This window comes from Myotis nattereri (assembly GCF_964212035.1).
Source record: "Myotis nattereri genome assembly, chromosome: X".
NCBI classification, from domain to species: domain Eukaryota; kingdom Metazoa; phylum Chordata; class Mammalia; order Chiroptera; family Vespertilionidae; genus Myotis; species Myotis nattereri.
Window position 1 is genome coordinate 33136147 of NC_138078.1, and position 13331 is coordinate 33149477.

Below are 13331 nucleotides of genomic sequence, written 5' to 3' on the forward strand. Positions count from 1 at the left end.
TGAATCAAAGATGAATCCAGATTGTGAATTGGGCAATGAGATAGGCGGTGTTTGTATTTGCTGAGACAGGGAACACAGAAGAATTGAGAGTGAGAATGGAGATGAATTCAAATATGAATGTATTTTACTTGAGATGGCTGAGAAACATCCAGGCAAAATGTTTGGTAAGCAACTGGATATTTAGTCTGGAATCTAGGAGAACTATCTGGGATAATTGATAGAGATTTGAGAGATATCAATGCAGATAGTTTTTTAATAATGAGAGTATATGAGATAATCTAGAAACGATATGTACAGTAAGAAAAGAAGACCCAGGATACCAACATGGTCCCAAATCACAGACTTGCCAATTTACAGAGATGGCACATCAACCATAATGTATATGTTTTTCTGAATGCTTATTAAGTTATTTATCCATTCATTCAATGAGCATTTATCAAGTACCTACTATGGGCTATACATAAACAAATATAAAAAATACACTTGCTGTCATCATTACAGAACTCATGGGTACTGAGAAAGTGAAAACAAAAGCTGTCATGAAGGTGCCCATTTGCCTTCAACAAAAGTACTTGACAAATATCCACAAATGACCATTTTTAATTAATTGATTTATTTTATTTATTTATTATTATGTTTTTATACTCACCTAAGGATATGTTCAATGGTTTTTAGAGAGAGGGATGGAGAGAGACAGAGAGAGAGAGAGAGAGAGAGAGAGAGAGAGAGAAATATTGATGTGAGAGAGAAACATCAGTCAGTTGCCTCTTGTACGGCCCTGGTGGGGAATTGAACCGTCAACCTAGGTTTGTGCCCTGACTGGGAGTCGAACCCACAACTTTTCAGTGCACAAGATGATGCTCCAACCAACTGAATGTGGCCATGGCAAATAATCCTTTTTTAAAAGAAAATCAAATGTTGTAATCCAATTATTTTATCATAATTAGTAAAGAAAATGAAAAAAAATAGTTTGTCACATTGCTTTCAGAGATTTCATGATATAATCCTTTGTAAAAGACAAAATTTTAAACAGGTTTTATATCAGAACAAGTGGAAAAAATGAAACCTAGCTCTGCTCTGGCCTTGCATCAAATTGCTTATGGCTCCACTCATTGCATCTTTCAGTACTCATCCACACTGATTAAGCACTATCCCCCAAGAAGTTTTCTGGAACCATCCTACACAATGATGATGATAATCATAATTTAGTCTTCAATTGAGAATCATATTAACCAAATCTAAAAACCACTTCATGCTGACCTAAACTGTGTTTGGAAAAATTTTGTCATTTTTTATTATTAACTACAATGTATACTGTTAGAGCTAAAAGACAAGATTATAACTGGAAAATATTGTCAGCAATATTCAATACATGGTTTAGTATTTTTATATATTTTTTAAATTTATAGTAAACCAGTAAATACATAGTTTACTCTAATTTACCACAAATGAACATAAATATTACATTGACCCTTAATTATAAAACTTGTTCTACTATAACGTAGTATAAGCAGGGCCTTAACTTAATAATAGGTACACATTGTTGTTGACTTAGACACTTTAGTGTAAGAATTTTGGTACTTTCGTTTTGCTCCTTAATCATTTCATAGACAAATTTTATCCTAAAAGGGAGGGGGAACAAATGGAATAAACAATGCTTCACAATAAGTTCTCTATAAAAATCTTATATGGATACTTATAAAAGAAAAAAGAAAGTTTCTGAAGATGCAACTTCCTATACTTGTGCTTACACTGAAGTGTTCAAATTATGACACATTCTCAATGTTCCCAGTTGTTGCCTCTACTCAATCTTTTTCAGGCACTCTCATCATGAAATACCCTTGACAATTGGACCTTGTTAATATTTTAATCAGAAAATCCATGGTGAGTAAAGGAGCATCTAGTGGAGACTCCAAAGCTAAGAAAACATGGTAGGGCTTTTTGTAATTCACTTTTTGGTGTTTCAGTGGAGAGATGAGGGGGAAAATGATCCTTGGGTAGAGGTAATAGCTCAGGTATTTTAAATGTCACAGTATGAGCTTTACTGAGCTGGCAGAAATGCCACCTGTAATTCTCATAATCACAGAAGAAGCAGTAATTAATTATTTCACAATGCTTGATACAGACACACCCTTAATGCCCTTGTTTTCTCTACTCCATCTCATTTCCTAATAAGGTCTAAGCAGGAAGCTCTGCATGTGGATGTCCATTGATTGGGTTCTGAAGAAAGTGGAAGTCTATTTGGACAAAATTATGATGCACACAACTTTTGTGTTAGAATTCATAGCCTGTTCTTTCCCTCTTGGAATACAGTCATGAAATAATGACTTGTTACAGAAGACTTCTAGAAAATGTAATGGTGTGAGCCAAAGGAGTAATTCTCAGGTGGTAATAATTCAGTGTATGGTGGCAAACAGCTAGAAAGAATGTATTCTGGGTAGGTATGTCACTGAAATGACATTCCCTGAGTCACTCATATTTCCTATTATAGATATTACCTGGGCACTTTTCAGCCCTTTTTAAAATATTTTTGAACTATTGTAGCATTTGGTCTCTCCTTTTCTCAACCCTTCTGGTTCCACTCAGGAGTTGCTTCAGCCACAATTATTCTCTCTCTCTCCCTATGATTTTCCTGAGGATCTAGCTAGCAAGAAAATCCACATTTGCCCTCTGTAGCTCTCTAGTTCTGTTAGAGACCTCACCACATGAACCTAGGGAGTCCTTTATATTCATAGCGTAGGTACCACAGAAATAGCTACTATATTGATGAGGTCTTTTTGCTTCCCAAGGTCTTCACCTCATGCCACAATTACTGTGAGGTAAACAGCATTATCATAGTTGTTCCAGTGAAAGAAATTCAAGTTGAAAAACCAATGGGTCATCGATGGAACACAGAAAAGACTTGGGAGTCTCTTAATTCTCTCTAGTATGAAGCCCATGTTAAATAGTTTCTCAGCTTCAGTAAAGTTTCTCAACTTTAATCAAGAGGGTGTTGAGTGTTCTATTTTAATACTTACATGGATATGTTCATAATTTAAGTCCTCATTGATTTTACTTTCCATTATAGTTCCCAAAACTGAAACACTGGTAGGGCAAAAATGTTTGTTTCTGATAACATTTAAAATTGCCCTAATTTCATAATTGCCAAAATTTTTATTACAGATGAAGAGTAGACAATTAACTATATTTTCTTTTCCCCACTGCAATACTAATTTAAATTACCAGCCTAAATTAAAAGTCTAAATATCTTGGAGAAATTATCTAATTCAATGCAGTTTTATAATAATTTATTTGGCTTTTATCTCAATTTGCAGAACTTTCAAATTACCATGGTTTCCATAAATGGCTTATGTTATTGTGATTCCTCCTTTCAGTTCATTTACTTCTTCAAATATTGTCATTTTTAGACTGTTTATTAGCAAATAACTAACACAAAGAAAGAAGGCCACTTCTGATTGAAAAGTTTGTTTTAAATATTACAGTGTCATTGATTCAGAATCTGTTCATTTATAGAGTCCTTTCAAAGCCACATAATTTCAGTAACCAGAATAAAAAAAAAATTGATCTCAATTAGAGAAATAATACTCAGAACCCAAAGTATAAGCCTTGGGGAGCAAAGATGGCTGTACTTTCACAGGAGGCTGAATGCCCTCCCAGCCACGGACTGGATTTACAGTTAAAATACAGCACAGTCAGCGTGGAAAAACAAGACTAATTGGACATATTTTGACTAAGGAGCAATGAAGAAACACATAGATACTGGTAAGAGAGGGGGAGTCACGGAAACAGGGAGCCCCCCAGAGCCAGTGCTCAGCTGGGAGACCAGTAGGATATTGGCTGCAAAGCTCCCTCCCCGTGGGAGTGTGGACTGGCGTCCAAACGCAAGGATTTCAAAACCTGAGCAGTGGAGACTGAAAGGAGAAACCGCGCCTTGTCAGGCAGAGGGATCCAAGGGAACAGTTTGCATGGGAGGTGAAGTCCCTTACCTTCCCAGTGAAAGAATGCACCTAATGGCAGAAGCCCAGGCAGCAGATATTCACTCAGGGCGCTGACTGCTAGAAAGGCTGTACTGCAGAGTGTGGCTCCGGAATAGAAAGGGACCCTCTGCTTCCCTGCATTGTACAGAGCCCCAGGAAGCATCTAACCTGTGTGGCATGGGGGGAAAAGAAAGAGAGCCCTCCTGTCTTCAGAGAGAGACTCGAGTTTCCAGCAGAGCAGAGCAGGTATTTATGACCTGCACTGAAGTGAGCTGGCTCCCAGAGCAGAGCTGGGAATCTCTGCCCCAGCTTTACTGAGATCAGCTGTGCAGATCTGTGTGGGGCTGACTTTGTAATTCCCCCTGCTTGGACTTGGAGACACAAGGACTCTGGGTCCTCACAAAGCAGGTTTTCTGCTGGTTCCTTTCTCTATATGTTTTTTAATCTTTGGACAGCCTGTATTGAGGAGACAAACCAGCTAAAGCTGGGCTTTGTGTCTGCAACGTGGAGAGGCAGAACCTAGAATCTTTTTTGAGTTAAACCAGCCAGAACTGGGAAAGGAGAGGTGGAGCATATGTAACTCTCCTGCAGGCTAGGAGCACCGCCTCCAACAGGAAAGGGGTTGGACCAGCTCTCTGAAGCCCCAGATAGTTCGCGCGCGCACACACACACACACACACACACACAGTTCAGTGGGGGGGAGGGAGAACAGCTCATTCCAAGAGTAAGACTTTCAGAAATGATTGATGATTGTTTGGGACCAGGAAGCAGACGACAGGCTCCTGGGAGTCTCTTTTAAACAATCCCACTAAGTCCAGGCCAGCTGAAATGGCTCACACAGAAAAAACAGCGGGTTGTATCCAATTTGAACCTGCATCAGGACATTTTAGGGTTAACTAGATTGGTGGATATGATAGAGACTAAGAAGTTGGCTTTGAAGCAGAGTTTAATTGACCCTCAATGAGTGCCTGACAGCAAAATCTCTAAACTACACTATCCTGCATCTGCACTAAAGACTCTCTTTGAAGGTACTGGAGAAAATCCAGGCAACCATGTGGAGCAGGTGGAATAGCTAATGATGGAGGCTGTAGGCAGAGAACCTCAGATGGGCCAGCTACAAAAGGACACCCAGAGCCAAACTTGGACAGCTCCTGACATTGGCTTACACAAAAGTTTCTCTAAGGAGGCCTGAAATCATCATACAAAACGGTGAGGCCCAGTGGAACTTCACTTGACTGGCTTTGGTTGTTGTGGTTTTATTGTTGTTTCTTCATTTCTTAATTATTTTTTCTTTTTTTGTTTAGTTTTGTTTTGCTTTGCTTTGCTTGCTTTTATTATTGTTGTGTTTTTTGTCCCATTTTCAATATTTTCTTGTTCTCTGCATTGTTGCTCTGATATTATTATTATTAAAATTATTAAGTTTATTGCTTTTCTCTCTTGTTTCCTCTATATCTCTTATTAGCCTCCTTCCTTAATCTATCTTTTTTCTTTTTTCCCTTTTTCTTTTTCATCCTTTCTTTTGCTTTACTTTTCTCTCTCTTCTTGATACAATTGCATTTTTTTCTTTCTCTGACTTCCTGTCCTTTTTTTTAACCTTTTTTGTATTCCTACACTTACTCTTATTTTTTGCTCTTCCCTTTTTCTTTTCAGAATATTTTGCCTGTCCCTTTTATCTCCCAGTAGCTTTCATATTTATTATTATTATTATTATCATTATTATTATTACTATTAGCAATAATATCTTCTTTCTCTTTTTTTTACCTTAGTATTTGTGTTCTATCTTCTCTTTCCTAATTCTCTTTTCTCTTTGGTTCTTTCATTGTGCTTTTCAGGATATGTTGATTATTCCAGTTTGTTTCCTATTGGTTAGGTTTTGTTTTGTTTTAACCTGTCAGCACCTATACAAGAGCTCATATGAAGTGGTGGTGGCTGAGCCTCACAGTTAACCAGCCTGAAAGGAGAGTACTCCCATGAACAAGACAACAGCAATCTAGACCCAATCACAACAGAAAAGTTCAAATAACCCACAAAAAGGACATGCCTAGAACACAAAGCTCAGAAGTACAAGGAAAATATACATTTAGGTCCCATTAGACATTCATAACAAAAGCCTACCCCACAAGACTGGGAGTCATAGCAAATATATATAATACATAGATACAAGCACAGAAAGACAAATAAAATTGGGAGGCAAAAAAACAACCCCCAAATTAAAGAAAAGTAGGAATTGCCAGAAAAAGACCTAGAAGAGATGGAGACAAACAAGTTATCAGATAGATTGCAAAGTAATGGTTATAAAGATGCTCAAGGAACTTAGTAAGAATTACAAGAAGTGTAATGGGAACTTCCAGGAACTTAATGGAAATAAAAGGAACTTAGTGAAAGCTATATGAGCACAAAAATATATATAGATATTATGAATAAGAACCAAGCAGGAAAGAAGAAAACTATATTTGACATTAAGAATAGGTTAGGAGGAAATAAAAGCAGGCTTGATGAAGCAGAGGATTGAATAAGTAATTAGAAGACAAGAAAGAAAAAAAAAACACCACTCAATCTGAGCAGCAATAAAAATACTTAAAAAACATGAGGACAGATGGGGAAAATGGCGGAGGTATAAGCGGACGTGTCCTGTGCCTTGTCCTGGAGCAGATAAGGGTGAGCAGCTGAAACGGGTAACATTCAGCCCGAATAGGTAGAGGATTTTCAGCTGAGAGATTGTCTGCAGCTAGGAAAGACTGAGAACCCCCCAGGGAAAAAAAAGGACGGTTGGAGACTGCGGCTGAACCCTCTCCTGGTGCGCCAGCTAAGCAGCGGAGACTGCGCCATCTTGGGTGATTGTTGCCGGCATCCAGAGACCAGCTACTAACCTGGAAACAAGGGATCTCAAGCAGCGTGACTGCGTGAACTCAGACGAGCACTGCTTCTTCTCAAGGAAAGGTTGGACATCCCCTAAAGGTGCGGTTTGCAGTTCGGGTTGGAGGGAGGACCGAGCTCGCGCCCGCGGGGCGGAATCTGCACCCCACAGAGTCCGCAGCCGCTGGGACCAGCGTGACCCGAGAGTGGGGAAGGGGCCCCACAGGGCTGCTGGCAGAAGGGAACGCGAAAAATGAGCCCATAGCTGGACTGGATGTAAAGGAGCAGCCTTGGACTTTGCCAATCTGCTGGCTGCTTGGTGCCAGGGGCGAGTGGGCGCGCGGAGACTGCGCGCGGAGACTGTGCGCAGACCTGGAAGGTGGAGGCTTGCGAATTCGCACAACTATCAGGCTCTTGTTACAGTTCCCCTTAGATCCGTGCATTTGATTATTAAACCCAGCGCATGGGATTCCCTAGTTGGGGTCATTCGCAGAGCCTGTAGGGGAAAGTTCTTTTTGGGGAGCCTGGGAAACAGCGGACAGTGGCAAGGAACCAGCTCTGGGCAGTGGTCTTTCCCGAATCAATTCCAAATACCATAGAGGACAAAACCCTACTGATAGGGAGGACTTAGAGCCTCGGAGGTAAATCCAGACACACTGCCACCCAGAGGCAGAGCCACGAACTGTCTCTTTTGCGATCACAAATAAAGGCAGTCTGGTAAAAAAATACAACCTGCCTTAAAATCAGGTCTGTGGTTTACTGCACGGAGGGACAGTGTATCGCAGGGAAGTTCAACACTCCCCTGAATGCCTGGCAGGACTGAGGCGTGCCAAAAAGAAGAGTGGAAGATCTGAAGCACCTTCACTTCCGAATATTTTTATATATATATTTTTTAAATTCTTTTTTCACCATTTCATTAAGAACCTATTTTATTTATTTTTTTATTTTTTATTTTTTTCATCACCTGATTTTACCTTTTTAATTACTACATTTTTTAACCAGTATTATTGCTATCCTTTTACCATTTTTTCAAGGGTCATTTTATTTTTTATTATTTTTTTTTATTTTTCTCTATTTTACTTTGGGATTAGTGTTCTACACTCTATTTTCATCGTTCCTTTAGCATCATTTCTCTCTATCTCACATTTACCCTTAAGCCAAAACTCTCTTCCTCACTTTTCCCCTTTTGTTGTCCTGTTTCTCTTACCCTATTCCTGCTTTGGATTTTACCTATTCCTTCTTTCTACCCACTGTCTAAATTTCACCCTACTTATATATCTAATTTCCAATCCCTCACTCTCCCCATACAAATAGCCTCTTCCCCACCTCTATTTCATTCTCTTAATTTTTTTTTTGTTTTTGTTGTTGTTGTTTTTTTTTTGTTTTGTTTTGTTTGGCCTTTTTGTGTTTTTTTTTTTTTTTTCTCTCCCTTTTCCCAATCTCATTTCGGCACTCCCTTTTGTTTTTTATTTTTCTCTCTAATATTTTTCTCGTTTTTCTTCTTTATCCCCTAATTCTCTTCACTCGGGGGGGTCACCTTTATTTGGGGTTATTAATATCGTGAATGCATTTAGTTCGGTGCCTTGTACGTTGTGCCTTGTTGTGTTGTATTTTGTGCCTTTGAATCAGCGCAACAGAGAGAGATCTACATAACCAAACACCTTGAGAAGAGAAATCATGGTGAAACAAAGAACCAACCCAAATATGAAAGAAAAACAGGCATCATCAGAAAAGGAAGTAAACGAAATAGAGGCAATGGAGGCAAGCAACCTGTCAGAGAAAGAATTCAGAGTAATGGTCATAAGGTGGATGAAAAGAATGGAAGACCAATTCAACAATATGTGTAGGAACCAAGAGGAAATGAAGAAGAACCAAGAGGAAATGAAGAGAAACCAAGAAGAAATGAAAAACGACATCACTGCCATAAAGAACTCAATAGAAAGCATCAACAGTAGACTAGAAGAAGCAGAGGACCGTATCAGCGAGCTAGAAGACAAGGTAGAAAAAAATACCCAAACAGAACAGCTTCTAGAAAAAAAAATTAAAAAGCAGGAAGAGAGCCTAAGAGAACTCTGGGACAATGCTAAACGAAACAACATCCGAATAATAGGGGTGCCAGAAGGAGAGGAAACGGAGCAAGGAATAGAAAACCTGTTTGAAAAAATAGTAACAGAAAATTTCCCTGATATAGGGAGGAAAAAACTCACACAAATCCAAGAAGCTCACAGAGTCCCAAACAAAATGAACCCGAAAAGACCGACACCAAGGCACATAATAATTAAATTGGCAAACACCAACGACAAAGCAAGAATCTTAAAAGCAGCCAGAGAGAGACAGAAAGTTACCTACAAAGGATCCCCCATCAGACTAGCGACCGATTTCTCAACAGAAACACATCAGGCAAGAAGGGAATGGAATGAAATATACAAAGTCATGCAAAGGAAGGGTCTGAATCCAAGAATACTATACCCAGCGAGGCTATCAATCAAAATTGAGGGTCAAATCAGGAGCTTCACAGACAAAAATGGTCTACGGGAGTTTATTACAACCAAACCAGCAATGCAAGAAATGCTAAAGGGTCTGCTGTAAATAGAAAAAACAGGAAACAAAGAAGGAACGCAGCGGTAAAGAACAAAAATGGCGACTAACAAGTTTCTATCAATAATAACTTTAAATGTAAATGGATTAAATTCCCCAGTCAAAAGGCATAGGGTAAATGAGTGGATAAGAAAACATGACCCATATATCTGCTGTCTACAGGAAACCCACCTCAGAAAAAAAGACGCACACAGACTGATGGTGAAGGGATGGAAAAAGGTTTTTCAGGCCAATGGAAGTGAAAAAAAAGCCGGGGTAGCAATACTTATATCTGACAAATTAGATCTCAAAGTGAAGGACATAAAAAGAGATCAAGAAGGCCACTTCATAATACTAAAGGGAGCAGTCCAACAAGAAGAAATAACTCTGGTAAATATATATGCACCCAATATAGGAGCACCCAAATACGTAAGAAATCTTCTGGAGAAGATCAAGGGAGAGATTGACAGCAATACAATCATAGTAGGGGACCTTAACACCCCATTATCGCCACTGGACAAATCCTCTAAACAGAAACTCAGCAAAGAAACATCAATCCTAAATGACTCACTAGATCAGATGGAATTAATTGACATCTTCAGAACATTTCACCCCAAAGCCACAGAATATACATTCTCCTCAGGTGCACATTTGTCATCTTCAAAGATAGACCATATATTGGGTCACAGACAAAGTCTCTTCAAATTCAAGAAAATTCAAATAATATCAAGTATCTTCTCAGACCACAAAGGCATAAAACTGGAAATCAACTACAACAAAAACAATCCAAAAAAATCAAACACATGGAGACTAAATAGCATGCTATTAAACAACGACTGGGTCACCAGTGAGATCAAAGAAGAAATAAAAAACATAATGGCAACGAATGACAATGAAAACACAACAATCCAAAACCTATGGGACACAGCAAAAGCAGTCTTGAGAGGGAAGTTCATAGCTCTACAAGCCTACTGCAAGAAACAAGAAACAATGAGAATAAATGACCTAACTCTACAACTCGAAGAATTAGAAAGAGAGCAACAAAAAAAGCCCACTGTAAGCAGAAGGAAGGAAATAACAAAGATCAGAGCGGAGATAAACGACATAGAGACCAAAAAAACAATACAAAAGATCAACAAAACCAAGAGCTGGTTCTTTGAAAGGATAAACAAGATTGATACACCTCTAGCCAGGCTCACCAAGAAACAAAGAGAGAGGACCCAAATAAACAAAATCAGAAATGAAAGAGGAGAAATAACAACAGACCCCATAGAAATACAAAGGATTGTTAGAAAATACTATGAACAACTCTACTCCAACACACTAGACAACCTGGAGGAAATGGACATATTCCTAGATAAATACAACCTTCCAAAACTTAACCAGGAAGAATCTAAAAATCTCAATAGGCCAATAACTATGGAGGAAATCGAAGCAGTAATCAAAAAGCTTCCAGCAAACAAAAGCCCGGGGCCAGATGGCTTCACAGGGGAGTTTTACCAAACATTCAAGGAAGAACTAAAACCTATCCTCCTCAGACTATGTCGAAAGATCCAAGAGGAAGGAACACTTCCCAGCTCATTCTATGAAGCCAACATCACCCTAATCCCAAAACCAGATAAAGACAATACAATGAAAGAGAATTATAGGCCAATATCCCTCATGAACATAGATGCCAAAATCCTCAACAAAATCCTAGCAAATCGGATCCAGCAGTACATCAAAAAGATCATACACCATGACCAAGTAGGATTTATCCCAGGGATGCAAGGATGGTACAATATCCGCAAATCAATAAACGTGATACATCACATAAACAAATTGAGAGAAAAAAACCACATAGTCATATCAATTGATGCGGAAAAAGCATTTGACAAAATCCAACACGCTTTCTTGATAAAAACTCTCAGCAAGATAGGAATTGAGGGATCATACCTCAACATAATAAAAGCCATATATGACAAACCCACAGCCAACATCATAATCAATGGGCAAAAACTAAAACCATTCCCCCTAAAAACAGGAACAAGACAGGGATGCCCCCTCTCACCACTCCTGTTCAACATAGTACTGGAAGTACTAGCCATTGCGATCAGACACGAAGAAGAAATAAAAGGCATCCAGATTGGAAAAGAAGAAGTAAAACTGTCCTTATTTGCAGATGACATGATACTGTACATACAGAACCCTAAAGACTCCATCAAAAAATTATTAGACTTAATAAATGAATTCGGCAATGTAGCAGGATACAAAATTAATGCTAAGAAATCCATGGCATTTCTTTACACCAATAGTGAACTTACAGAAAGTGAAACTACAGAAGCAATCCCATTTACCATTGCACCAAAAAAATTAAAATACCTAGGAATAAACTTAACTAAGGAGGTAAAAGACTTATATGCTGAAAACTACAGGACACTGAAAAAAGAGATAGAGGAAGACATAAACAGATGGAAGAATATACCGTGTTCATGGATTGGTAGAATCAACATCATCAAAATGTCCATACTACCCAAAGCAATTTATAGATTCAATGCAATCCCCATTAAATTACCAACGGCATATTTCACAAATCTAGAACGAACGTTCCAAAAATTCATCTGGAATAAAAAAAGACCCCGAATAGCTGCAGCAATCCTGAGAAAACACAAAGTAGGTGGGATCTCAATACCAGATATCAAACTGTATTACAAAGCCACTGTTCTTAAAACAGCTTGGTACTGGCACAAGAACAGACATATAGATCAATGGAATAGAATAGAGACCCCAGAAATCGACCCAAACCACTATGCCCAATTAATATTCGACAAAGGAGGCAAGAGCATTCAATGGAGTCAAGACAGTCTTTTCAATAAATGGTGTTGGGAAAATTGGACAGATACATGCAAAAGGATGAAACTAGATCACCAACTCACACCATACACAAAAATAAACTCGAAATGGATAAAAGACTTAAACGTAAGACGGGAAACCATAAAAATACTAGAGGAATCCACAGGCAGCGAAATCGCCAACATATGCCGAAGAAATTTCTTCTCTGATAATGCTCCTAGGGCAATGGAAACTAAAGAGAAAATAAACAAATGGGACTACATCAAAATAAAAAGCTTTTGCACAGCAAAGGAAACCATCAAAAAAACAACAAGAAGACCCACTACATGGGAGAACATATTTACCAATGATACCACCGATAAGGGTTTAATTTCCAACATATACAGGGATCTCATGAAACTTAACAAAAGGAAGATAAACAATCCAATAAAAAAATGGGCAACGGACCTAGATAGACACTTTTCGAAAGAGGACATACAGAAGGCAGAAAGACATATGAAAACCTGCTCAAAGTCACTAATTATACGAGAGATGCAAATCAAAACGACAATGCGTTATCATCTCACACCTGTCAGAATGGCTATCATCAACAAATCAACAAACAATAAGTGTTGGAGAGGATGTGGAGAAAAAGGAACCCTTCTGCACTGCTGGTGGGAATGCAGACTGGTGCAGCCACTGTGGAGAACAGTATGGAGCTACCTCAGAAGACTAAAAATGGAACTCCCATTTGACCCTGTGATCCCACTCCTAGGAATATATCCCAAGAAACCAGAAACGCCAATTAGAAAGGATATATGCACCCCTATGTTCATAGCAGCACAATTCACCATAGCTAAGATTTGGAAACAGCCTAAGTGCCCATCAGCAGATGAGTGGATTAGAAAACTGTGGTACATCTACACAATGGAATACTATGCTGCGGTAAAAAAAAAGGAACTCTTGCCTTTTGCAACAGCATGGATGGAACTGGAGAGCATTATGCTAAGTGAAATAAGCCAGTCAGAGAAAGATAAATACCACATGATCTCACTCATTTGTGGATTATAGAGAACAACATAGACTGATGAAAAAGGACAGACCCAAAGA